The sequence below is a fragment of the Oncorhynchus tshawytscha genome, linkage group LG28, assembly GCF_018296145.1.
Source record: "Oncorhynchus tshawytscha isolate Ot180627B linkage group LG28, Otsh_v2.0, whole genome shotgun sequence".
Lineage (NCBI taxonomy): Eukaryota > Metazoa > Chordata > Actinopteri > Salmoniformes > Salmonidae > Oncorhynchus > Oncorhynchus tshawytscha.
In genome coordinates this window covers 36,658,967-36,684,650 of record NC_056456.1, presented here as the reverse complement: position 1 = coordinate 36,684,650, position 25,684 = coordinate 36,658,967, and the positions used below count along the sequence as shown (strand labels likewise).

General features: G+C 42.6%; 21 non-coding genes across 21 annotated transcripts; all 21 read left to right on the top strand.

The window, feature by feature from the left end:
• Positions 1-638: 638 nt before the first annotated feature.
• On the top strand, positions 639-710 carry trnaw-cca. The gene has a single exon. It is a non-coding gene; the product is annotated as a tRNA-Trp (tRNA).
• A 693-nt stretch (positions 711-1,403) lies between these two features.
• On the top strand, positions 1,404-1,475 carry trnaw-cca. The gene has a single exon. It is a non-coding gene; the product is annotated as a tRNA-Trp (tRNA).
• Positions 1,476-2,171: 696 nt separating this feature from the next.
• On the top strand, positions 2,172-2,243 carry trnaw-cca. Its single transcript has one exon. It is a non-coding gene; the product is annotated as a tRNA-Trp (tRNA).
• A 1,458-nt stretch (positions 2,244-3,701) lies between these two features.
• On the top strand, positions 3,702-3,773 carry trnaw-cca. The gene has a single exon. It is a non-coding gene; the product is annotated as a tRNA-Trp (tRNA).
• Positions 3,774-5,230: 1,457 nt separating this feature from the next.
• On the top strand, positions 5,231-5,302 carry trnaw-cca. The gene has a single exon. It is a non-coding gene; the product is annotated as a tRNA-Trp (tRNA).
• A 2,989-nt stretch (positions 5,303-8,291) lies between these two features.
• trnaw-cca lies at positions 8,292-8,363 on the top strand. The gene has a single exon. It is a non-coding gene; the product is annotated as a tRNA-Trp (tRNA).
• Positions 8,364-9,058: 695 nt separating this feature from the next.
• Positions 9,059-9,130, top strand: trnaw-cca. The gene has a single exon. It is a non-coding gene; the product is annotated as a tRNA-Trp (tRNA).
• Positions 9,131-9,824: 694 nt separating this feature from the next.
• On the top strand, positions 9,825-9,896 carry trnaw-cca. Its single transcript has one exon. It is a non-coding gene; the product is annotated as a tRNA-Trp (tRNA).
• Positions 9,897-10,590: 694 nt separating this feature from the next.
• On the top strand, positions 10,591-10,662 carry trnaw-cca. Its single transcript has one exon. It is a non-coding gene; the product is annotated as a tRNA-Trp (tRNA).
• Positions 10,663-11,690: 1,028 nt separating this feature from the next.
• trnaw-cca lies at positions 11,691-11,762 on the top strand. Its single transcript has one exon. It is a non-coding gene; the product is annotated as a tRNA-Trp (tRNA).
• Positions 11,763-12,453: 691 nt separating this feature from the next.
• On the top strand, positions 12,454-12,525 carry trnaw-cca. Its single transcript has one exon. It is a non-coding gene; the product is annotated as a tRNA-Trp (tRNA).
• A 694-nt stretch (positions 12,526-13,219) lies between these two features.
• Positions 13,220-13,291, top strand: trnaw-cca. The gene has a single exon. It is a non-coding gene; the product is annotated as a tRNA-Trp (tRNA).
• Positions 13,292-13,986: 695 nt separating this feature from the next.
• trnaw-cca lies at positions 13,987-14,058 on the top strand. The gene has a single exon. It is a non-coding gene; the product is annotated as a tRNA-Trp (tRNA).
• A 697-nt stretch (positions 14,059-14,755) lies between these two features.
• trnaw-cca lies at positions 14,756-14,827 on the top strand. The gene has a single exon. It is a non-coding gene; the product is annotated as a tRNA-Trp (tRNA).
• A 692-nt stretch (positions 14,828-15,519) lies between these two features.
• trnaw-cca lies at positions 15,520-15,591 on the top strand. The gene has a single exon. It is a non-coding gene; the product is annotated as a tRNA-Trp (tRNA).
• Positions 15,592-16,284: 693 nt separating this feature from the next.
• On the top strand, positions 16,285-16,356 carry trnaw-cca. The gene has a single exon. It is a non-coding gene; the product is annotated as a tRNA-Trp (tRNA).
• Positions 16,357-17,051: 695 nt separating this feature from the next.
• On the top strand, positions 17,052-17,123 carry trnaw-cca. Its single transcript has one exon. It is a non-coding gene; the product is annotated as a tRNA-Trp (tRNA).
• Positions 17,124-17,814: 691 nt separating this feature from the next.
• trnaw-cca lies at positions 17,815-17,886 on the top strand. Its single transcript has one exon. It is a non-coding gene; the product is annotated as a tRNA-Trp (tRNA).
• A 693-nt stretch (positions 17,887-18,579) lies between these two features.
• Positions 18,580-18,651, top strand: trnaw-cca. The gene has a single exon. It is a non-coding gene; the product is annotated as a tRNA-Trp (tRNA).
• A 694-nt stretch (positions 18,652-19,345) lies between these two features.
• trnaw-cca lies at positions 19,346-19,417 on the top strand. Its single transcript has one exon. It is a non-coding gene; the product is annotated as a tRNA-Trp (tRNA).
• A 694-nt stretch (positions 19,418-20,111) lies between these two features.
• trnaw-cca lies at positions 20,112-20,183 on the top strand. The gene has a single exon. It is a non-coding gene; the product is annotated as a tRNA-Trp (tRNA).
• The last annotated feature ends 5,501 nt before the right edge of the window (positions 20,184-25,684 follow it).

The following is a 25,684-nucleotide window of genomic DNA, read 5'->3' as shown; positions in this document are numbered from 1 at the left end:
AATGTGGCTTTACAGTACTAATCTCGCACGGAAACGAACAAACCAATTCTGCTTTTGATGAAAATTGTCTCTCACAAACACCTGGCACACTGCAAAATCCTAAATGAAATCATGTGATTGTCAGTCTTCGAACAGGTAGTTTAATGTATGCTTGGGGGCAGTTTTTTGACACCTGGATGAGAAACGTTCCCTAAGTAAACTGCCTGTTACTCAGGCCCAGAAACTAGGATATGCATATAAATGGTAGATTTGGATAGAACACACTCTAAAGTTTCCAAAACTGTTAAAATAATGTCTCTGAGTATAACAGAACTGATATGGCAGGCGGAAACCTGAGGAAAATGTATCCAGGAGGTGGGATGTTTTTTGATGTGGGTAGTTTTCAATTGAATGCCTATTGAGTTTCTAATGGGTTAGGACCCAGATTGCAGTTCCTATGGCTACCACTAGATGCCAACAGTCTTTAGACATTGTTTCAGGCTTGTTTTCATACACTTAACCTGTCGGGCAGAGGCACGTGCTGATGGAGGTGGCATTGTCAGATAGTTCATTTCCCCATAGAACCAGGCCTCCATTCCAAATTATACAGTCATCAAAATCTGAATTAGGCATCCTCTCCAAGAATGTTTGCAGTAAAAGACCTCGTGGCGCAATGGTAGCGCGTCTGACTCCAGATCAGAAGGCTGCGTGTTCAACTCACGTCGTGGTCATGGCTTTTATGTGTGCAATCTCTACCACCTTTACTCAGTAAATCAGCACAAGTACCAATGTGGCTTTACAGTACTAATCTCGCACGGAAACGAACAAACCAATTCTGCTTTTGATGAAAATTGTCTCTCACAAACACCTGGCACACTGCAAAATCCTAAATGAAATCATGTGATTGTCAGTCTTCGAACAGGTAGTTTAATGTATGCTTGGGGGCAGTTTTTTGACACCTGGATGAGAAACGTTCCCTAAGTAAACTGCCTGTTACTCAGGCCCAGAAACTAGGATATGCATATAAATGGTAGATTTGGATAGAACACACTCTAAAGTTTCCAAAACTGTTAAAATAATGTCTCTGATATAACAGAACTGATATGGCAGGCGGAAACCTGAGGAAAATGTATCCAGGAGGTGGGATGTTTTTTGATGTGGGTAGTTTTCAATTGAATGCCTATTGAGTTTCTAATGGGTTAGGACCCAGATTGCAGTTCCTATGGCTACCACTAGATGCCAACAGTCTTTAGACATTGTTTCAGGCTTGTTTTCATACACTTAACCTGTCGGGCAGAGGCACGTGCTGATGGAGGTGGCATTGTCAGATAGTTCATTTCCCCATAGAACCAGGCCTCCATTCCAAATTATACAGTCATCAAAATCTGAATTAGGCATCCTCTCCAAGAATGTTTGCAGTAAAAGACCTCGTGGCGCAATGGTAGCGCGTCTGACTCCAGATCAGAAGGCTGCGTGTTCAACTCACGTCGTGGTCATGGCTTTTATGTGTGCAATCTCTACCACCTTTACTCAGTAAATCAGCACAAGTACCAATGTGGCTTTACAGTACTAATCTCGCACGGAAACGAACAACAACCAATTCTGCTTTTGATGAAAATTGTCTCTCACAAACACCTGGCACACTGCAAAATCCTAAATGAAATCATGTGATTGTCAGTCTTCGAACAGGTAGTTTAATGTATGCTTGGGGGCAGTTTTTTGACACCTGGATGAGAAACGTTCCCTAAGTAAACTGCCTGTTACTCAGGCCCAGAAACTAGGATATGCATATAAATGGTAGATTTGGATAGAACACACTCTAAAGTTTCCAAAACTGTTAAAATAATGTCTCTGAGTATAACAGAACTGATATGGCAGGCGGAAACCTGAGGAAAATGTATCCAGGAGGTGGGATGTTTTTTGATGTGGGTAGTTTTCAATTGAATGCCTATTGAGTTTCTAATGGGTTAGGACCCAGATTGCAGTTCCTATGGCTACCACTAGATGCCAACAGTCTTTAGACATTGTTTCAGGCTTGTTTTCATACACTTAACCTGTCGGGCAGAGGCACGTGCTGATGGAGGTGGCATTGTCAGATAGTTCATTTCCCCATAGAACCAGGCCTCCATTCCAAATTATACAGTCATCAAAATCTGAATTAGGCATCCTCTCCAAGAATGTTTGCAGTAAAAGACCTCGTGGCGCAATGGTAGCGCGTCTGACTCCAGATCAGAAGGCTGCGTGTTCAACTCACGTCGTGGTCATGGCTTTTATGTGTGCAATCTCTACCACCTTTACTCAGTAAATCAGCACAAGTACCAATGTGGCTTTACAGTACTAATCTCGCACGGAAACGAACAAACCAATTCTGCTTTTGATGAAAATTGTCTCTCACAAACACCTGGCACACTGCAAAATCCTAAATGAAATCATGTGATTGTCAGTCTTCGAACAGGTAGTTTAATGTATGCTTGGGGGCAGTTTTTTGACACCTGGATGAGAAACGTTCCCTAAGTAAACTGCCTGTTACTCAGGCCCAGAAACTAGGATATGCATATAAATGGTAGATTTGGATAGAACACACACTAAAAGTTTCCAAAACTGTTAAAATAATGTCTCTGAGTATAACAGAACTGATATGGCAGGCGGAAACCTGAGGAAAATGTATCCAGGAGGTGGGATGTTTTTTGATGTGGGTAGTTTTCAATTGAATGCCTATTGAGTTTCTAATGGGTTAGGACCCAGATTGCAGTTCCTATGGCTACCACTAGATGCCAACAGTCTTTAGACATTGTTTCAGGCTTGTTTTCATACACTTAACCTGTCGGGCAGAGGCACGTGCTGATGGAGGTGGCATTGTCAGATAGTTCATTTCCCCATAGAACCAGGCCTCCATTCCAAATTATACAGTCATCAAAATCTGAATTAGGCATCCTCTCCAAGAATGTTTGCAGTAAAAGACCTCGTGGCGCAATGGTAGCGTCTGACTCCAGATCAGAAGGCTGCGTGTTCAACTCACGTCGTGGTCATGGCTTTTATGTGTGCAATCTCTGCCACCTTTACTCAGTAAATCAGCACAAGTACCATGTGGCTTTACAGTACTAATCTCGCACGGAAACGAACAAACCAATTCTGCTTTTGATGAAAATTGTCTCTCACAAACACCTGGCACACTGCAAAATCCTAAATGAAATCATGTGATTGTCAGTCTTCGAACAGGTAGTTTAATGTATGCTTGGGGGCAGTTTTTTGACACCTGGATGAGAAACGTTCCCTAAGTAAACTGCCTGTTACTCAGGCCCAGAAACTAGGATATGCATATAAATGGTAGATTTGGATAGAACACACTCTAAAGTTTCCAAAACTGTTAAAATAATGTCTCTGAGTATAACAGAACTGATATGGCAGGCGGAAACCTGAGGAAAATGTATCCAGGAGGTGGGATGTTTTTTGATGTGGGTAGTTTTCAATTGAATGCCTATTGAGTTTCTAATGGGTTAGGACCCAGATTGCAGTTCCTATGGCTACCACTAGATGCCAACAGTCTTTAGACATTGTTTCAGGCTTGTTTTCATACACTTAACCTGTCGGGCAGAGGCACGTGCTGATGGAGGTGGCATTGTCAGATAGTTCATTTCCCCATAGAACCAGGCCTCCATTCCAAATTATACAGTCATCAAAATCTGAATTAGGCATCCTCTCCAAGAATGTTTGCAGTAAAAGACCTCGTGGCGCAATGGTAGCGCGTCTGACTCCAGATCAGAAGGCTGCGTGTTCAACTCACGTCGTGGTCATGGCTTTTATGTGTGCAATCTCTGCCGCCTTTACTCAGTAAATCAGCACAAGTACCAATGTGGCTTTACAGTACTAATCTCGCACGGAAACGAACAAACCAATTCTGCTTTTGATGAAAATTGTCTCTCACAAACACCTGGCACACTGCAAAATCCTAAATGAAATCATGTGATTGTCAGTCTTCGAACAGGTAGTTTAATGTATGCTTGGGGGCAGTTTTTTGACACCTGGATGAGAAACGTTCCCTAAGTAAACTGCCTGTTACTCAGGCCCAGAAACTAGGATATGCATATAAATGGTAGATTTGGATAGAACACACTCTAAAGTTTCCAAAACTGTTAAAATAATGTCTCTGAGTATAACAGAACTGATATGGCAGGCGGAAACCTGAGGAAAATGTATCCAGGAGGTGGGATGTTTTTTGATGTGGGTAGTTTTCAATTGAATGCCTATTGAGTTTCTAATGGGTTAGGACCCAGATTGCAGTTCCTATGGCTACCACTAGATGCCAACAGTCTTTAGACATTGTTTCAGGCTTGTTTTCATACACTTAACCTGTCGGGCAGAGGCACGTGCTGATGGAGGTGGCATTGTCAGATAGTTCATTTCCCCATAGAACCAGGCCTCCATTCCAAATTATACAGTCATCAAAATCTGAATTAGGCATCCTCTCCAAGAATGTTTGCAGTAAAAGACCTCGTGGCGCAATGGTAGCGTCTGACTCCAGATCAGAAGGCTGCGTGTTCAACTCACGTCGTGGTCATGGCTTTTATGTGTGCAATCTCTGCCGCCTTTACTCAGTAAATCAGCACAAGTACCAATGTGGCTTTACAGTACTAATCTCGCACGGAAACGAACAAACCAATTCTGCTTTTGATGAAAATTGTCTCTCACAAACACCTGGCACACTGCAAAATCCTAAATGAAATCATGTGATTGTCAGTCTTCGAACAGGTAGTTTAATGTATGCTTGGGGGCAGTTTTTTGACACCTGGATGAGAAACGTTCCCTAAGTAAACTGCCTGTTACTCAGGCCCAGAAACTAGGATATGCATATAAATGGTAGATTTGGATAGAACACACTCTAAAGTTTCCAAAACTGTTAAAATAATGTCTCTGAGTATAACAGAACTGATATGGCAGGCGGAAACCTGAGGAAAATGTATCCAGGAGGTGGGATGTTTTTTGATGTGGGTAGTTTTCAATTGAATGCCTATTGAGTTTCTAATGGGTTAGGACCCAGATTGCAGTTCCTATGGCTACCACTAGATGCCAACAGTCTTAGACATTGTTTCAGGCTTGTTTTCATACACTTAACCTGTCGGGCAGAGGCACGTGCTGATGGAGGTGGCATTGTCAGATAGTTCATTTCCCCATAGAACCAGGCCTCCATTCCAAATTATACAGTCATCAAAATCTGAATTAGGCATCCTCTCCAAGAATGTTTGCAGTAAAAGACCTCGTGGCGCAATGGTAGCGCGTCTGACTCCAGATCAGAAGGCTGCGTGTTCAACTCACGTCGTGGTCATGGCTTTTATGTGTGCAATCTCTGCCGCCTTTACTCAGTAAATCAGCACAAGTACCAATGTGGCTTTACAGTACTAATCTCGCACGGAAACGAACAAACCAATTCTGCTTTTGATGAAAATTGTCTCTCACAAACACCTGGCACACTGCAAAATCCTAAATGAAATCATGTGATTGTCAGTCTTCGAACAGGTAGTTTAATGTATGCTTGGGGGCAGTTTTTTGACACCTGGATGAGAAACGTTCCCTAAAGTAAACTGCCTGTTACTCAGGCCCAGAAACTAGGATATGCATATAAATGGTAGATTTGGATAGAACACACTCTAAAGTTTCCAAAACTGTTAAAATAATGTCTCTGAGTATAACAGAACTGATATGGCAGGCGGAAACCTGAGGAAAATGTATCCAGGAGGTGGGATGTTTTTTGATGTGGGTAGTTTTCAATTGAATGCCTATTGAGTTTCTAATGGGTTAGGACCCAGATTGCAGTTCCTATGGCTACCACTAGATGCCAACAGTCTTTAGACATTGTTTCAGGCTTGTTTTCATACACTTAACCTGTCGGGCAGAGGCACGTGCTGATGGAGGTGGCATTGTCAGATAGTTCATTTCCCCATAGAACCAGGCCTCCATTCCAAATTATACAGTCATCAAAATCTGAATTAGGCATCCTCTCCAAGAATGTTTGCAGTAAAAGACCTCGTGGCGCAATGGTAGCGTCTGACTCCAGATCAGAAGGCTGCGTGTTCAACTCACGTCGTGGTCATGGCTTTTATGTGTGCAATCTCTGCCGCCTTTACTCAGTAAATCAGCACAAGTACCAATGTGGCTTTACAGTACTAATCTCGCACGGAAACGAACAAACCAATTCTGCTTTTGATGAAAATTGTCTCTCACAAACACCTGGCACACTGCAAAATCCTAAATGAAATCATGTGATTGTCAGTCTTCGAACAGGTAGTTTAATGTATGCTTGGGGGCAGTTTTTTGACACCTGGATGAGAAACGTTCCCTAAGTAAACTGCCTGTTACTCAGGCCCAGAAACTAGGATATGCATATAAATGGTAGATTTGGATAGAACACACTCTAAAGTTTCCAAAACTGTTAAAATAATGTCTCTGAGTATAACAGAACTGATATGGCAGGCGGAAACCTGAGGAAAATGTATCCAGGAGGTGGGATGTTTTTTGATGTGGGTAGTTTTCAATTGAATGCCTATTGAGTTTCTAATGGGTTAGGACCCAGATTGCAGTTCCTATGGCTACCACTAGATGCCAACAGTCTTTAGACATTGTTTCAGGCTTGTTTTCATACACTTAACCTGTCGGGCAGAGGCACGTGCTGATGGAGGTGGCATTGTCAGATAGTTCATTTCCCCATAGAACCAGGCCTCCATTCCAAATTATACAGTCATCAAAATCTGAATTAGGCATCCTCTCCAAGAATGTTTGCAGTAAAAGACCTCGTGGCGCAATGGTAGCGTCTGACTCCAGAGATCAGAAGGCTGCGTGTTCAACTCACGTCGTGGTCATGGCTTTTATGTGTGCAATCTCTGCCGCCTTTACTCAGTAAATCAGCACAAGTACCAATGTGGCTTTACAGTACTAATCTCGCACGGAAACGAACAAACCAATTCTGCTTTTGATGAAAATTGTCTCTCACAAACACCTGGCACACTGCAAAATCCTAAATGAAATCATGTGATTGTCAGTCTTCGAACAGGTAGTTTAATGTATGCTTGGGGGCAGTTTTTTGACACCTGGATGAGAAACGTTCCCTAAGTAAACTGCCTGTTACTCAGGCCCAGAAACTAGGATATGCATATAAATGGTAGATTTGGATAGAACACACTCTAAAGTTTCCAAAACTGTTAAAATAATGTCTCTGAGTATAACAGAACTGATATGGCAGGCGGAAACCTGAGGAAAATGTATCCAGGAGGTGGGATGTTTTTTGATGTGGGTAGTTTTCAATTGAATGCCTATTGAGTTTCTAATGGGTTAGGACCCAGATTGCAGTTCCTATGGCTACCACTAGATGCCAACAGTCTTTAGACATTGTTTCAGGCTTGTTTTCATACACTTAACCTGTCGGGCAGAGGCACGTGCTGATGGAGGTGGCATTGTCAGATAGTTCATTTCCCCATAGAACCAGGCCTCCATTCCAAATTATACAGTCATCAAAATCTGAATTAGGCATCCTCTCCAAGAATGTTTGCAGTAAAAGACCTCGTGGCGCAATGGTAGCGTCTGACTCCAGATCAGAAGGCTGCGTGTTCAACTCACGTCGTGGTCATGGCTTTTATGTGTGCAATCTCTGCCGCCTTTACTCAGTAAATCAGCACAAGTACCAATGTGGCTTTACAGTACTAATCTCGCACGGAAACGAACAAACCAATTCTGCTTTTGATGAAAATTGTCTCTCACAAACACCTGGCACACTGCAAAATCCTAAATGAAATCATGTGATTGTCAGTCTTCGAACAGGTAGTTTAATGTATGCTTGGGGGCAGTTTTTTGACACCTGGATGAGAAACGTTCCCTAAGTAAACTGCCTGTTACTCAGGCCCAGAAACTAGGATATGCATATAAATGGTAGATTTGGATAGAACACACTCTAAAGTTTCCAAAACTGTTAAAATAATGTCTCTGAGTATAACAGAACTGATATGGCAGGCGGAAACCTGAGGAAAATGTATCCAGGAGGTGGGATGTTTTTTGATGTGGGTAGTTTTCAATTGAATGCCTATTGAGTTTCTAATGGGTTAGGACCCAGATTGCAGTTCCTATGGCTACCACTAGATGCCAACAGTCTTTAGACATTGTTTCAGGCTTGTTTTCATACACTTAACCTGTCGGGCAGAGGCACGTGCTGATGGAGGTGGCATTGTCAGATAGTTCATTTCCCCATAGAACCAGGCCTCCATTCCAAATTTTACAGTCATCAAAATCTGAATTAGGTATCCTCTCCAAAAATGTTAGCAGTAAAAGACCTCGTGGCGCAATGGTAGCGCGTCTGACTCCAGATCAGAAGGCTGCGTGTTCAACTCACGTCGTGGTCATGGCTTTTATGTGTGCAATCTCTGCCGCCTTTACTCAGTAAATCAGCACAAGTACCAATGTGGCTTTACAGTACTAATCTCGCACGGAAACGAACAAACCAATGCTGCTTTTGATGAAAATTGTCTCTCACAAACACCTGGCACACTGCAAAATCCTAAATGAAATCATGTGATTGTCAGTCTTCGAACAGGTAGTTTAATGTATGCTTGGGGGCAGTTTTTTGACACCTGGATGAGAAACGTTCCCTAAGTAAACTGCCTGTTACTCAGGCCCAGAAACTAGGATATGCATATAAATGGTAGATTTGGATAGAACACACTCTAAAGTTTCCAAAACTGTTAAAATAATGTCTCTGAGTATAACAGAACTGATATGGCAGGCGGAAACCTGAGGAAAATGTATCCAGGAGGTGGGATTTTTTTTTGATGTGGGTAGTTTTCAATTGAATGCCTATTGAGTTTCTAATGGGTTAGGACCCAGATTGCAGTTCCTATGGCTACCACTAGATGCCAACAGTCTTTAGACATTGTTTCAGGCTTGTTTTCATACACTTAACCTGTCGGGCAGAGGCACGTGCTGATGGAGGTGGCATTGTCAGATAGTTCATTTCCCCATAGAACCAGGCCTCCATTCCAAATTATACAGTCATCAAAATCTGAATTAGGCATCCTCTCCAAGAATGTTTGCAGTAAAAGACCTCGTGGCGCAATGGTAGCGCGTCTGACTCCAGATCAGAAGGCTGCGTGTTCAACTCACGTCGTGGTCATGGCTTTTATGTGTGCAATCTCTGCCCCTTTACTCAGTAAATCAGCACAAGTACCAATGTGGCTTTACAGTACTAATCTCGCACGGAAACGAACAAACCAATTCTGCTTTTGATGAAAATTGTCTCTCACAAACACCTGGCACACTGCAAAATCCTAAATGAAATCATGTGATTGTCAGTCTTCGAACAGGTAGTTTAATGTATGCTTGGGGGCAGTTTTTTGACACCTGGATGAGAAACGTTCCCTAAGTAAACTGCCTGTTACTCAGGCCCAGAAACTAGGATATGCATATAAATGGTAGATTTGGATAGAACACACTCTAAAGTTTCCAAAACTGTTAAAATAATGTCTCTGAGTATAACAGAACTGATATGGCAGGCGGAAACCTGAGGAAAATGTATCCAGGAGGTGGGATTTTTTTTTGATGTGGGTAGTTTTCAATTGAATGCCTATTGAGTTTCTAATGGGTTAGGACCCAGATTGCAGTTCCTATGGCTACCACTAGATGCCAACAGTCTTTAGACATTGTTTCAGGCTTGTTTTCATACACTTAACCTGTCGGGCAGAGGCACGTGCTGATGGAGGTGGCATTGTCAGATAGTTCATTTCCCCATAGAACCAGGCCTCCATTCCAAATTATACAGTCATCAAAATCTGAATTAGGCATCCTCTCCAAGAATGTTTGCAGTAAAAGACCTCGTGGCGCAATGGTAGCGCGTCTGACTCCAGATCAGAAGGCTGCGTGTTCAACTCACGTCGTGGTCATGGCTTTTATGTGTGCAATCTCTGCCGCCTTTACTCAGTAAATCAGCACAAGTACCAATGTGGCTTTACAGTACTAATCTCGCACGGAAACGAACAAACCAATTCTGCTTTTGATGAAAATTGTCTCTCACAAACACCTGGCACACTGCAAAATCCTAAATGAAATCATGTGATTGTCAGTCTTCGAACAGGTAGTTTAATGTATGCTTGGGGGCAGTTTTTTGACACCTGGATGAGAAACGTTCCCTAAGTAAACTGCCTGTTACTCAGGCCCAGAAACTAGGATATGCATATAAATGGTAGATTTGGATAGAACACACTCTAAAGTTTCCAAAACTGTTAAAATAATGTCTCTGAGTATAACAGAACTGATATGGCAGGCGGAAACCTGAGGAAAATGTATCCAGGAGGTGGGATGTTTTTTGATGTGGGTAGTTTTCAATTGAATGCCTATTGAGTTTCTAATGGGTTAGGACCCAGATTGCAGTTCCTATGGCTACCACTAGATGCCAACAGTCTTTAGACATTGTTTCAGGCTTGTTTTCATACACTTAACCTGTCGGGCAGAGGCACGTGCTGATGGAGGTGGCATTGTCAGATAGTTCATTTCCCCATAGAACCAGGCCTCCATTCCAAATTATACAGTCATCAAAATCTGAATTAGGCATCCTCTCCAAGAATGTTTGCAGTAAAAGACCTCGTGGCGCAATGGTAGCGCGTCTGACTCCAGATCAGAAGGCTGCGTGTTCAACTCACGTCGTGGTCATGGCTTTTATGTGTGCAATCTCTGCCCCCTTTACTCAGTAAATCAGCACAAGTACCAATGTGGCTTTACAGTACTAATCTCGCACGGAAACGAACAAACCAATTCTGCTTTTGATGAAAATTGTCTCTCACAAACACCTGGCACACTGCAAAATCCTAAATGAAATCATGTGATTGTCAGTCTTCGAACAGGTAGTTTAATGTATGCTTGGGGGCAGTTTTTTGACACCTGGATGAGAAACGTTCCCTAAGTAAACTGCCTGTTACTCAGGCCCAGAAACTAGGATATGCATATAAATGGTAGATTTGGATAGAACACACTCTAAAGTTTCCAAAACTGTTAAAATAATGTCTCTGAGTATAACAGAACTGATATGCAGGCGGAAACCTGAGGAAAATGTATCCAGGAGGTGGGATGTTTTTTGATGTGGGTAGTTTTCAATTGAATGCCTATTGAGTTTCTAATGGGTTAGGACCCAGATTGCAGTTCCTATGGCTACCACTAGATGCCAACAGTCTTTAGACATTGTTTCAGGCTTGTTTTCATACACTTAACCTGTCGGGCAGAGGCACGTGCTGATGGAGGTGGCATTGTTTCAGGAGTCTTTTTTCATACACTTAACCTGTCGGGCAGAGGCACGTGCTTTGGATAGAACACACTGTTTCCAAAACTGTTAAAATAATGTCTCTGAGTATAACAGAACTGATATGGCAGGCGGAAACCTGAGGAAAATGTATCCAGGAGGTGGGATGTTTTTTGATGTGGGTAGTTTTCAATTGAATGCCTATTGAGTTTCTAATGGGTTAGGACCCAGATTGCAGTTCCTATGGCTACCACTAGATGCCAACAGTCTTTAGACATTGTTTCAGGCTTGTTTTCATACACTTAACCTGTCGGGCAGAGGCACGTGCTGATGGAGGTGGCATTGTCAGATAGTTCATTTCCCCATAGAACCAGGCCTCCATTCCAAATTATACAGTCATCAAAATCTGAATTAGGCATCCTCTCCAAGAATGTTTGCAGTAAAAGACCTCGTGGCGCAATGGTAGCGCGTCTGACTCCAGATCAGAAGGCTGCGTGTTCAACTCACGTCGTGGTCATGGCTTTTATGTGTGCAATCTCTGCCCCCTTTACTCAGTAAATCAGCACAAGTACCAATGTGGCTTTACAGTACTAATCTCGCACGGAAACGAACAAACCAATTCTGCTTTTGATGAAAATTGTCTCTCACAAACACCTGGCACACTGCAAAATCCTAAATGAAATCATGTGATTGTCAGTCTTCGAACAGGTAGTTTAATGTATGCTTGGGGGCAGTTTGACACCTGGATGAGAAACGTTCCCTAAGTAAACTGCCTGTTACTCAGGCCCAGAAACTAGGATATGCATATAAATGGTAGATTTGGATAGAACACACTCTAAAGTTTCCAAAACTGTTAAAATAATGTCTCTGAGTATAACAGAACTGATATGGCAGGCGGAAACCTGAGGAAAATGTATCCAGGAGGTGGGATGTTTTTTGATGTGGGTAGTTTTCAATTGAATGCCTATTGAGTTTCTAATGGGTTAGGACCCAGATTGCAGTTCCTATGGCTACCACTAGATGCCAACAGTCTTTAGACATTGTTTCAGGCTTGTTTTCATACACTTAACCTGTCGGGCAGAGGCACGTGCTGATGGAGGTGGCATTGTCAGATAGTTCATTTCCCCATAGAACCAGGCCTCCATTCCAAATTATACAGTCATCAAAATCTGAATTAGGCATCCTCTCCAAGAATGTTTGCAGTAAAAGACCTCGTGGCGCAATGGTAGCGCGTCTGACTCCAGATCAGAAGGCTGCGTGTTCAACTCACGTCGTGGTCATGGCTTTTATGTGTGCAATCTCTGCCGCCTTTACTCAGTAAATCAGCACAAGTACCAATGTGGCTTTACAGTACTAATCTCGCACGGAAACGAACAAACCAATTCTGCTTTTGATGAAAATTGTCTCTCACAAACACCTGGCACACTGCAAAATCCTAAATGAAATCATGTGATTGTCAGTCTTCGAACAGGTAGTTTAATGTATGCTTGGGGGCAGTTTTTTGACACCTGGATGAGAAACGTTCCCTAAGTAAACTGCCTGTTACTCAGGCCCAGAAACTAGGATATGCATATAAATGGTAGATTTGGATAGAACACACTCTAAAGTTTCCAAAACTGTTAAAATAATGTCTCTGAGTATAACAGAACTGATATGGCAGGCGGAAACCTGAGGAAAATGTATCCAGGAGGTGGGATGTTTTTTGATGTGGGTAGTTTTCAATTGAATGCCTATTGAGTTTCTAATGGGTTAGGACCCAGATTGCAGTTCCTATGGCTACCACTAGATGCCAACAGTCTTTAGACATTGTTTCAGGCTTGTTTTCATACACTTAACCTGTCGGGCAGAGGCACGTGCTGATGGAGGTGGCATTGTCAGATAGTTCATTTCCCCATAGAACCAGGCCTCCATTCCAAATTATACAGTCATCAAAATCTGAATTAGGCATCCTCTCCAAGAATGTTTGCAGTAAAAGACCTCGTGGCGCAATGGTAGCGCGTCTGACTCCAGATCAGAAGGCTGCGTGTTCAACTCACGTCGTGGTCATGGCTTTTATGTGTGCAATCTCTGCCGCCTTTACTCAGTAAATCAGCACAAGTACCAATGTGGCTTTACAGTACTAATCTCGCACGGAAACGAACAAACCAATTCTGCTTTTGATGAAAATTGTCTCTCACAAACACCTGGCACACTGCAAAATCCTAAATGAAATCATGTGATTGTCAGTCTTCGAGGTAGTTTAATTTAATGTATGCTTGGGGGCAGTTTTTTGACACCTGGATGAGAAACGTTCCCTAAGTAAACTGCCTGTTACTCAGGCCCAGAAACTAGGATATGCATATAAATGGTAGATTTGGATAGAACACACTCTAAAGTTTCCAAAACTGTTAAAATAATGTCTCTGAGTATAACAGAACTGATATGGCAGGCGGAAACCTGAGGAAAATGTATCCAGGAGGTGGGATGTTTTTTGATGTGGGTAGTTTTCAATTGAATGCCTATTGAGTTTCTAATGGGTTAGGACCCAGATTGCAGTTCCTATGGCTACCACTAGATGCCAACAGTCTTTAGACATTGTTTCAGGCTTGTTTTCATACACTTAACCTGTCGGGCAGAGGCACGTGCTGATGGAGGTGGCATTGTCAGATAGTTCATTTCCCCATAGAACCAGGCCTCCATTCCAAATTATACAGTCATCAAAATCTGAATTAGGCATCCTCTCCAAGAATGTTGCAGTAAAAGACCTCGTGGCGCAATGGTAGCGCGTCTGACTCCAGATCAGAAGGCTGCGTGTTCAACTCACGTCGTGGTCATGGCTTTTATGTGTGCAATCTCTGCCGCCTTTACTCAGTAAATCAGCACAAGTACCAATGTGGCTTTACAGTACTAATCTCGCACGGAAACGAACAAACCAATTCTGCTTTTGATGAAAATTGTCTCTCACAAACACCTGGCACACTGCAAAATCCTAAATGAAATCATGTGATTGTCAGTCTTCGAACAGGTAGTTTAATGTATGCTTGGGGGCAGTTTTTTGACACCTGGATGAGAAACGTTCCCTAAGTAAACTGCCTGTTACTCAGGCCCAGAAACTAGGATATGCATATAAATGGTAGATTTGGATAGAACACACTCTAAAGTTTCCAAAACTGTTAAAATAATGTCTCTGAGTATAACAGAACTGATATGGCAGGCAAAAACTGAGGAAAATGTATCCAGGAGGTGGGATGTTTTTTTGATGATGTGGGTAGTTTTCAATTGAATGCCTATTGAGTTTCTAATGGGTTAGGACCCAGATTGCAGTTCCTATGGCTACCACTAGATGCCAACAGTCTTTAGACATTGTTTCAGGCTTGTTTTCATACACTTAACCTGTCGGGCAGAGGCACGTGCTGATGGAGGTGGCATTGTCAGATAGTTCATTTCCCCATAGAACCAGGCCTCCATTCCAAATTATACAGTCATCAAAATCTGAATTAGGCATCCTCTCCAAGAATGTTTGCAGTAAAAGACCTCGTGGCGCAATGGTAGCGCGTCTGACTCCAGATCAGAAGGCTGCGTGTTCAACTCACGTCGTGGTCATGGCTTTTATGTGTGCAATCTCTGCCGCCTTTACTCAGTAAATCAGCACAAGTACCAATGTGGCTTTACAGTACTAATCTCGCACGGAAACGAACAAACCAATTCTGCTTTTGATGAAAATTGTCTCTCACAAACACCTGGCACACTGCAAAATCCTAAATGAAATCATGTGATTGTCAGTCTTCGAACAGGTAGTTTAATGTATGCTTGGGGGCAGTTTTTTGACACCTGGATGAGAAACGTTCCCTAAGTAAACTGCCTGTTACTCAGGCCCAGAAACTAGGATATGCATATAAATGGTAGATTTGGATAGAACACACTCTAAAGTTTCCAAAACTGTTAAAATAATGTCTCTGAGTATAACAGAACTGATATGGCAGGCAAAACCTGAGGAAAATGTATCCAGGAGGTGGGATTTTTTTGATGTGGGTAGTTTTCAATTGAATGCCTATTGAGTTTCTAATGGGTTAGGACCCAGATTGCAGTTCCTATGGCTACCACTAGATGCCAACAGTCTTTAGACATTGTTTCAGGCTTGTTTTCATACACTTAACCTGTCGGGCAGAGGCACGTGCTGATGGAGGTGGCATTGTCAGATAGTTCATTTCCCCATAGAACCAGGCCTCCATTCCAAATTATACAGTCATCAAAATCTGAATTAGGCATCCTCTCCAAGAATGTTTGCAGTAAAAGACCTCGTGGCGCAATGGTAGCGCGTCTGACTCCAGATCAGAAGGCTGCGTGTTCAACTCACGTCGTGGTCATGGCTTTTATGTGTGCAATCTCTGCCGCCTTTACTCAGTAAATCAGCACAAGTACCAATGTGGCTTTACAGTACTAATCTCGCACGGAAACGAACAAACCAATTCTGCTTTTGATGAAAATTGTCTCTCACAAACACCTGGCACACTGCAAAATCCTAAATGAAATCATGTGATTGTCAGTCTTCGAACAGGTAGTTTAATGTATGCTTGGGGGCAGTTTTTTGACACCTGGATGAGAAACGTTCCCTAAGTAAACTGCCTGTTACTCAGGCCCAGAAACTAGGATATGCATATAAATGGTAGATTTGGATAGAACACACTCTAAAGTTTCCAAAACTGTTAAAATAATGTCTCTGAGTATAACAGAACTGATATGGCAGGCGGAAACCTGAGGAAAATGTATCCAGGAGGTGGGATGTTTTTGATGTGGGTAGTTTTCAATTGAATGCCTATTGAGTTTCTAATGGGTTAGGACCCAGATTGCAGTTCCTATGGCTACCACTAGATGCCAACAGTCTTTAGACATTGTTTCAGGCTTGTTTTCATACACTTAACCTGTCGGGCAGAGGCACGTGCTGATGGAGGTGGCATTGTCAGATAGTTCATTTCCCCATAGAACCAGGCCTCCATTCCAAATTATACAGTCATCAAAATCTGAATTAGGCATCCTCTCCAAGAATGTTTGCAGTAAAAGACCTCGTGGCGCAATGGTAGCGCGTCTGACTCCAGATCAGAAGGCTGCGTGTTCAACTCACGTCGTGGTCATGGCTTTTATGTGTGCAATCTCTGCCGCCTTTACTCAGTAAATCAGCACAAGTACCAATGTGGCTTTACAGTACTAATCTCGCACGGAAACGAACAAACCAATTCTGCTTTTGATGAAAATTGTCTCTCACAAACACCTGGCACACTGCAAAATCCTAAATGAAATCATGTGATTGTCAGTCTTCGAACAGGTAGTTTAATGTATGCTTGGGGGCAGTTTTTTGACACCTGGATGAGAAACGTTCCCTAAGTAAACTGCCTGTTACTCAGGCCCAGAAACTAGGATATGCATATAAATGGTAGATTTGGATAGAACACACTCTAAAGTTTCCAAAACTGTTAAAATAATGTCTCTGAGTATAACAGAACTGATATGGCAGGCAAAAACTTGAGGAAAATGTATCCAGGAGGTGGGATTTTTTTTTGATGTGGGTAGTTTTCAATTGAATGCCTATTGAGTTTCTAATGGGTTAGGACCCAGATTGCAGTTCCTATGGCTACCACTAGATGCCAACAGTCTTTAGACATTGTTTCAGGCTTGTTTTCATACACTTAACCTGTCGGGCAGAGGCACGTGCTGATGGAGGTGGCATTGTCAGATAGTTCATTTCCCCATAGAACCAGGCCTCCATTCCAAATTATACAGTCATCAAAATCTGAATTAGGCATCCTCTCCAAGAATGTTTGCAGTAAAAGACCTCGTGGCGCAATGGTAGCGCGTCTGACTCCAGATCAGAAGGCTGCGTGTTCAACTCACGTCGTGGTCATGGCTTTTATGTGTGCAATCTCTGCCGCCTTTACTCAGTAAATCAGCACAAGTACCAATGTGGCTTTACAGTACTAATCTCGCACGGAAACGAACAAACCAATTCTGCTTTTGATGAAAATTGTCTCTCACAAACACCTGGCACACTGCAAAATCCTAAATGAAATCATGTGATTGTCAGTCTTCGAACAGGTAGTTTAATGTATGCTTGGGGGCAGTTTTTTGACACCTGGATGAGAAACGTTCCCTAAGTAAACTGCCTGTTACTCAGGCCCAGAAACTAGGATATGCATATAAATGGTAGATTTGGATAGAACACACTCTAAAGTTTCCAAAACTGTTTAATGTCTCTGAGTATAACAGAACTGATATGGCAGGCAAAAACTTGAGGAAAATGTATCCAGGAGGTGGATTTTTTTTTTGATGTGGGTAGTTTTCAATTGAATGCCTATTGAGTTTCTAATGGGTTAGGACCCAGATTGCAGTTCCTATGGCTACCACTAGATGCCAACAGTCTTTAGACATTGTTTCAGGCTTGTTTTCATACACTTAACCTGTCGGGCAGAGGCACGTGCTGATGGAGGTGGCATTGTCAGATAGTTCATTTCCCCATAGAACCAGGCCTCCATTCCAAATTATACAGTCATCAAAATCTGAATTAGGCATCCTCTCCAAGAATGTTTGCAGTAAAAGACCTCGTGGCGCAATGGTAGCGCGTCTGACTCCAGATCAGAAGGCTGCGTGTTCAACTCACGTCGTGGTCATGGCTTTTATGTGTGCAATCTCTGCCGCCTTTACTCAGTAAATCAGCACAAGTACCAATGTGGCTTTACAGTACTAATCTCGCACGGAAACGAACAAACCAATTCTGCTTTTGATGAAAATTGTCTCTCACAAACACCTGGCACACTGCAAAATCCTAAATGAAATCATGTGATTGTCAGTCTTCGAACAGGTAGTTTAATGTATGCTTGGGGGCAGTTTTTTGACACCTGGATGAGAAACGTTCCCTAAGTAAACTGCCTGTTACTCAGGCCCAGAAACTAGGATATGCATATAAATGGTAGATTTGGATAGAACACACTCTAAAGTTTCCAAAACTGTTAAAATAATGTCTCTGAGTATAACAGAACTGATATGGCAGGCAAAAACTTGAGGAAAATGTATCCAGGAGGTGGATTTTTTTTTTGATGTGGGTAGTTTTCAATTGAATGCCTATTGAGTTTCTAGTGGTAGGACCCAGATTGCAGTTCCTATGGCTACCACTAGATGCCAACAGTCTTTAGACATTGTTTCAGGCTTGTTTTCATACACTTAACCTGTCGGGCAGAGGCACGTGCTGATGGAGGTGGCATTGTCAGATAGTTCATTTCCCCATAGAACCAGGCCTCCATTCCAAATTATACAGTCATCAAAATCTGAATTAGGCATCCTCTCCAAGAATGTTTGCAGTAAAAGACCTCGTGGCGCAATGGTAGCGCGTCTGACTCCAGATCAGAAGGCTGCGTGTTCAACTCACGTCGTGGTCATGGCTTTTATGTGTGCAATCTCTGCCGCCTTTACTCAGTAAATCAGCACAAGTACCAATGTGGCTTTACAGTACTAATCTCGCACGGAAACGAACAAACCAATTCTGCTTTTGATGAAAATTGTCTCTCACAAACACCTGGCACACTGCAAAATCCTAAATGAAATCATGTGATTGTCAGTCTTCGAACAGGTAGTTTAATGTATGCTTGGGGGCAGTTTTTTGACACCTGGATGAGAAACGTTCCCTAAGTAAACTGCCTGTTACTCAGGCCCAGAAACTAGGATATGCATATAAATGGTAGATTTGGATAGAACACACTCTAAAGTTTCCAAAACTGTTAAAATAATGTCTCTGAGTATAACAGAACTGATATGGCAGGCGGAAACGTGAGGAAAATGTATCCAGGAGGTGGGATTTTTTTTGATGTGGGTAGTTTTCAATTGAATGCCTATTGAGTTTCTAATGGGTTAGGACCCAGATTGCAGTTCCTATGGCTACCACTAGATGTCAACAGTCTTTAGACATTGTTTCAGGCTTGTTTTCATACACTTAACCTGTCGGGCAGAGGCACGTGCTGATGGAGGTGGCATTGTCAGATAGTTCATTTCCCCATAGAACCAGGCCTCCATTCCAAATTATACAGTCATCAAAATCTGAATTAGGCATCCTCTCCAAGAATGTTTGCAGTAAAAGACCTCGTGGCGCAATGGTAGCGCGTCTGACTCCAGATCAGAAGGCTGCGTGTTCAACTCACGTCGTGGTCATGGCTTTTATGTGTGCAATCTCTGCCGCCTTTACTCAGTAAATCAGCACAAGTACCAATGTGGCTTTACAGTACTAATCTCGCACGGAAACGAACAAACCAATTCTGCTTTTGATGAAAATTGTCTCTCACAAACACCTGGCACACTGCAAAATCCTAAATGAAATCATGTGATTGTCAGTCTTCGAACAGGTAGTTTAATGTATGCTTGGGGGCAGTTTTTTGACACCTGGATGAGAAACGTTCCCTAAGTAAACTGCCTGTTACTCAGGCCCAGAAACTAGGATATGCATATAAATGGTAGATTTGGATAGAACACACTCTAAAGTTTCCAAAACTGTTAAAATAATGTCTCTGAGTATAACAGAACTGATATGGCAGGCGGAAACCTGAGGAAAATGTATCCAGGAGGTGGGATGTTTTTTGATGTGGGTAGTTTTCAATTGAATGCCTATTGAGTTTCTAATGGGTTAGGACCCAGATTGCAGTTCCTATGGCTACCACTAGATGCCAACAGTCTTTAGACATTGTTTCAGGCTTGTTTTCATACACTTAACCTGTCGGGCAGAGGCACGTGCTGATGGAGGTGGCATTGTCAGATAGTTCATTTCCCCATAGAACCAGGCCTCCATTCCAAATTATACAGTCATCAAAATCTGAATTAGGCATCCTCTCCAAGAATGTTTGCAGTAAAAGACCTCGTGGCGCAATGGTAGCGCGTCTGACTCCAGATCAGAAGGCTGCGTGTTCAACTCACGTCGTGGTCATGGCTTTTATGTGTGCAATCTCTGCCGCCTTTACTCAGTAAATCAGCACAAGTACCAATGTGGCTTTACAGTACTAATCTCGCACGGAAACGAACAAACCAATTCTGCTTTTGATGAAAATTGTCTCTCACAAACACCTGGCACACTGCAAAATCCTAAATGAAATCATGTGATTGTCAGTCTTCGAACAGGTAGTTTAATGTATGCTTGGGGGCAGTTTTTTGACACCTGGATGAGAAACGTTCCCTAAGTAAACTGCCTGTTACTCAGGCCCAGAAACTAAGTTAGGATTGTGCTCATGTTGTATTTGGCATTGTCCTTTGTGAAAAATTCTATGAACACATGTATAATTTCAGATAAGAAATCAGAATGACATTTTATAACCGATACTTGACTGCCACAGTGATAGGTCTGATACTTGTCAGATCAGCAGTGCAACAATATGGGACATGCTGAAGGTTAAAGCCACAGAGAATAGCTTTTAAGAACAGTCCAATTGTCAATTAATTGTAGCCTCGTCTCGTTACAGCCTTAGTAGCTGGTTTAGTTCTTGGTGCTGAGATTGTAGTCGCACAACCTACTGTATTCCATGGAAGCCACACAAGTGAAGGTGTAGTCAGGACAAAATATGGAACGACAACATACGGAACAGGGTTCTAGAAAACCCTGGATCACCTTTGTGGCTGCAGTCTCTCCAATCCCAGGCTTTGGACAGTCAATTCTTCCATATCTTTGAGGCCATATATCTACAGTGACACATTGCAGAGTTACAACATTCTTGTGTGTTTGTGTGTGTGTGTGTGTGTGCATGTGCGTGTCTGTGTGTGCGTATTTCTGTTTGCGTGTGTGTGTGTGTGTGTGTGTGTGTGTGTGTGTGTGTGTGTGTGTGTGTGTGCGATCGAGGTTGGATGGTGTTTTCAGACAATAACAGAAAACATAGCTTTGTACAGGCTGATTGGTATAACCAACCTTAAATGGAACGTTAGGACTGACCTTTTTTGACCGGGTCTGTTTTTACTGATGCAATATGCCGCCATTGTTCCTGAGCCGTAATGCAAAGTGCTTCATCCTAGCGTGACCTGATTGTAGGTAACGACATGAGATGCTGTGTTTCCATTGATAACATCTGGTGAAAACACTGTGGAATAACCTCTCCAGCTGTGTGATTCTGTCTGTCGCACACTGCCAAAATGGTTTTGTCTCAAACAAATTGGCTGGAATTAAGTGACATTTACGGCCAGGGTAATAGCATCAATATTCATGGTCCAGGGTAATAATCTATATTCATGGTCCAGGGTAATAATCTATATTCATGGACCAGGGTAATATCATCAATATTCATGGTCCAGGGTAATAATCTATATTCATGGTCCAGGGTAATAATCTACATTCATGGTCCAGGGTAATAATCTATATTCATGGTCCAGGGTAATAATCTATATTCATGGTCCAGGGTAATGATCAATATTCATGGACCAGGGTAATAATCTATATTCATGGACCAGGGTGATATCATCAATATTCATGGACCAGGGTAATATCATCAATATTCATGGACCAGGGTAATATCATCAATATTCATGGACCAGGGTAATATCATCAATATTCATGGACCAGGGTAATAATCCATATTCATGGGCCGGGGTAATAATCTATATTCATGGACCAGGGTAATATCATCAATATTCATGGCTGTATTAGAAGTTTGCTTATTGGGAGCAGCAAATGGTGAGCAGACTTGCATCTCTATCTTTCTGGCCCTCACTTTTTCATTCCCCATCTCTCTCTCTGTAGCTCTCTGTAGCTCTCTCCCTCTCTGTATCTCTCTGTATCTCTCTCTCTCTCTCTGTAGCTCTCTCTCTCTGTAGCTCTCTCTCTCTGTAGCTCTCTGTATCTCTCCCTCTCTGTATCTCTCTGTATCTCTCTGTATCTCTCTCTCTCTCTGTAGCTCTCTCTCTCTGTAGCTCTCTCTCTCTGTAGCTCTCTCTCTCTCCCTCTCTGTATCTCTCTCTCTCTCCCTCTCTGTATCTCTCTCTCTCTCCCTCTCTGTATCACTCTCTGTAGCTCTCTCTCTCTGTATCACTCTCTGTATCTCTCTCTCTGTATCACTCTCTGTATCCCTCTCTCTGTATCTCTCTCTATATACCGTGGGGCAAAAAAGTATTTAGTCAGCCACCAATTGTGCAAGTTCTCCCACTTAAAAAGATGAGAGAGGTTTTCTGGATTTTTTTTCTTCATTTTGTCTGTCATAGTTGAAGTGTACCTATGATGAAAATTACAGGCCTCTCTCATCTTTTTAAGTGGGAGAACTTGCACAATTGGTTGCTGACTAAATTCCTTTTTGCCCCATTGTATAACCCTATCTCTGTAGCTCTCTCTCTATAGCTCTCTCTCTCTGTATCTTTCTCTGTATCTCTCTCTCCCTCCTTCTCTCTCTGTATCTCTCTCTCTCTATCTCTCTCTGTAGCTCAATTCAATTCCATGTAAGGGCTTTCTTGGCATGGAAAACATATGTTTACATTGCCAAAGCAAGTGAAATCTTGCTGCTGTGATGGCACACTGTGGTATTTCACCTGATAGATATGGGAGTTCATCATAATTTGATTTGTTTTTGAAGTCTTTGTGGGTCTGTGTAATCTGAGGGAAATATGTGTCTGGCCTGTCTTCTGGACTGCACCTGGCCTGTCTTATCTTGAGAGCCAGGTCTGCCTACGGCAGCCTTTCTCAATAGCAAGGCTATGCTCACTGAGTCAGTACATAGTCAAAACTTTCCTTAAGTTTGGGTCAGTCACAGTGGTCAGGTATTCTGCCACTGTACTCTCTGTTTAGGGACAAATAGCATTCTAGTTTGGTATGTTTTTTTGTCAATTCCAATGTGTCAAGTAATTATGTTTTTGTTTTCTCATCATTTGGTTGCGTCTAATTGGGTTACTCTCCTGGGGCTCTGTGGGGTCTATTTGTGTTTGTGAACAGAGCCCCAGGACCAGCTTGCTTAGGGAACTTTTCTCCAGGTTAATCTCTCCGTAGATGATGGCTTTGTTATGGAAGGTTTAGGAATCACTTCCTTTTAGGTGGTTCTAGAATTTAACTGCTATTTTCTAGATTTGGATAATTAGTGGGTATCTGACTAATTCTGCTCTGCTTGCATTATTTGGTGTTTTACATAGTACACAAAGGATATTTTTGAGGAATTCTGCATGCAGAGTCTTAATTTGGTGTTGGTCCCACTTTGTGAATTATTGGTTGGTGAGTGGACCCCAGACCTCACAACCATAAAGGGCAATGGGTTTTACAACTGATTCAAGTATTTTAAGCCAGATCCTAATTGGTATGCCAAATTTTATGTTCCTGATGGCATAGAAGGCCCTTCTTGTCTTGTCTCTCAGATCGTTCACAGCTTTGTGGAAGTTACCTGTGGCGCTGATTTTGTATGCTCTAGGGCAACAGTGTCTAGATGTAATTTGTATTCGTGGTCCTGGTCCATTATTTTTGTCTTACTGAGACTTACTGTCAGGGCCCAGGTCTGACAGAATATATGCAGAAGATCTAGGTGTTGCTGTAGGCCCTCCTTGGTTGGGGACAGAAGTACCAGATCATCAGCAAACAGTAGACATTTGACTTCTGATTCTAGTAGGGTGAGGCCGGGTGCTGCAGACTGTTTTTGGTTGGACAGGATTCTCAGTTTCTTTCTTAGGTTTTTGCATTCCTCATTAAACCATTTGTCATTGTTATTAATCATCATAGGTTGTCTGCTTGACATTTTTAGATTTGATAGAGAATCTGAGAGGTCAAATATACTGTTTAGGTTTCCTCCTGCCAAGTTTACACATTCAGTTTTACAGTGAAACCTCTCTCTCTCTCTCCAGTTTCCTTCTCTCATTCTCCAGTTTCCTTCTCTCATTCTCCAGTTTCCTTCTCTCTTCTCCAGTTTCCTTCTCTCTCTCTCTCTCTCTCTCTCTCTCTCTCTCTCTCTCTCTCTCCAGTTTCCTTCTCTTTCCTCTCTCTCTCTCCAGTTTCCTTCTCCCCAGTTTCCTCTCTCCAGTTTCCTTCTCTCTCTCTCTATGTCTCTTTCCCTCTCCCGTGTCCTGCTCTCGCTCTCTCTCCAGTTTCTTACTCTCTCCTGCTCGTTTCCTTCTCCCTCCCGTTTCCTGATCTCTCTTTATCTCTCTCTCCTGTCCTGCTCTCTCTCTCTCTCTCTCTCTCTCTCTCTCTGTAGCTCTCTCTCTCTCTCTCTCTCTAGCTCTCTCTCTCCCTCTGTAGCTCTCTCTCTCTCGCTCTCTCTCTCTCTCGCTCTGTCTCTCTCTCTCTGTAGCTCTCTCTCTCTGTAGGTCTCTCTCTCTCTCTCTCTCTGCTCGCTCTCTCTCTCGCTCTCTCTCGCTCTATCGCTCTCCAGTGTCCTGCTCTCTCTATCTATCCAGTGGTGCAGACTATGGAGCCATTACTGGAATCCACATCGGTGAGATGTTACGTTTTCCCCATCCCTAACCCTGGAAAAGGTATCAACTCCTTACTCTCAATAAGATCCAGACACGGAATGTAAAGACCATGCAGGGTCTGAACCAGAAACGAACTGGAACCAGAAATCGACCCGGACATCGGCCCATTTTTAGACAGGCCCAAATATGTACCAGCCCGTCTGGCATTTGCCCGAACTTCCATATGGCAGCTCTATTTACAAATCAGATTATTCAATCAGTATGTGGTCCAAAGAGTTATAGAGGAAGCCGAGGAAAGCCAACGAGGTTTGAACAGCCAGATATAATTTATCCCATTTCTCAAGATCCCTTCAATGTGTTTGATGTCGGTGTGTGTGTGTGTGTGTGTGTGTGTGTGTGTGTGTGTGTGTGTGTGTGTGTGTGTGTGTGTGTGTGTGTGTGTGTGTGTGTGTGTGTGTGTGTGTGTGTGTGTGTGTGTGTGTGTGTGACAGAGATAGTTAATCCAAACTTAAAAAGCATTTCCCAGAAGGAGTAGTCGAAACCATGGGTGTCTGATCATTGTTCAGGGACACAGGTGCATTATTAGGTTTCAAGCAGCAAGATCACGAGAATAATAGATACCCACATATTTGAATAGATACCCGTGTATTTGAATAGATACCCGCGTATTTGAATAGATACCCGCGCATTTGAATAGACACCCACATATTTGAATAGATACCCACATACAGTGGGGCAAAAAAGTATTTAGTCAGCCACCAATTGTGCAAGTTCTCCCACTTAAAAAGATGAGAGAGGCCTGTAATTTTCATCATAGGTACACTTCAACTATGACAGACAAAATTAGGAAAAAAAATTCTCTCTCTCTCTCTCTCTCTCTCTCTCTCTCTCTCTCTCTCTCTCTCTCTCTCTTCTCTCTCTCTCTCTCTCTCTCTCTCTCTCTCTCTCTCTCTCTCTCTCTCTCTCTCTCTCTCTCTCTCTCTCTCTCTCTCTCTCTCTCTCTCTCTCTCTCTGTAGCTCTCTCTCTCTCTCTCTGTAGCTCTCTTTCTCTCTGTAGCTCTCTTT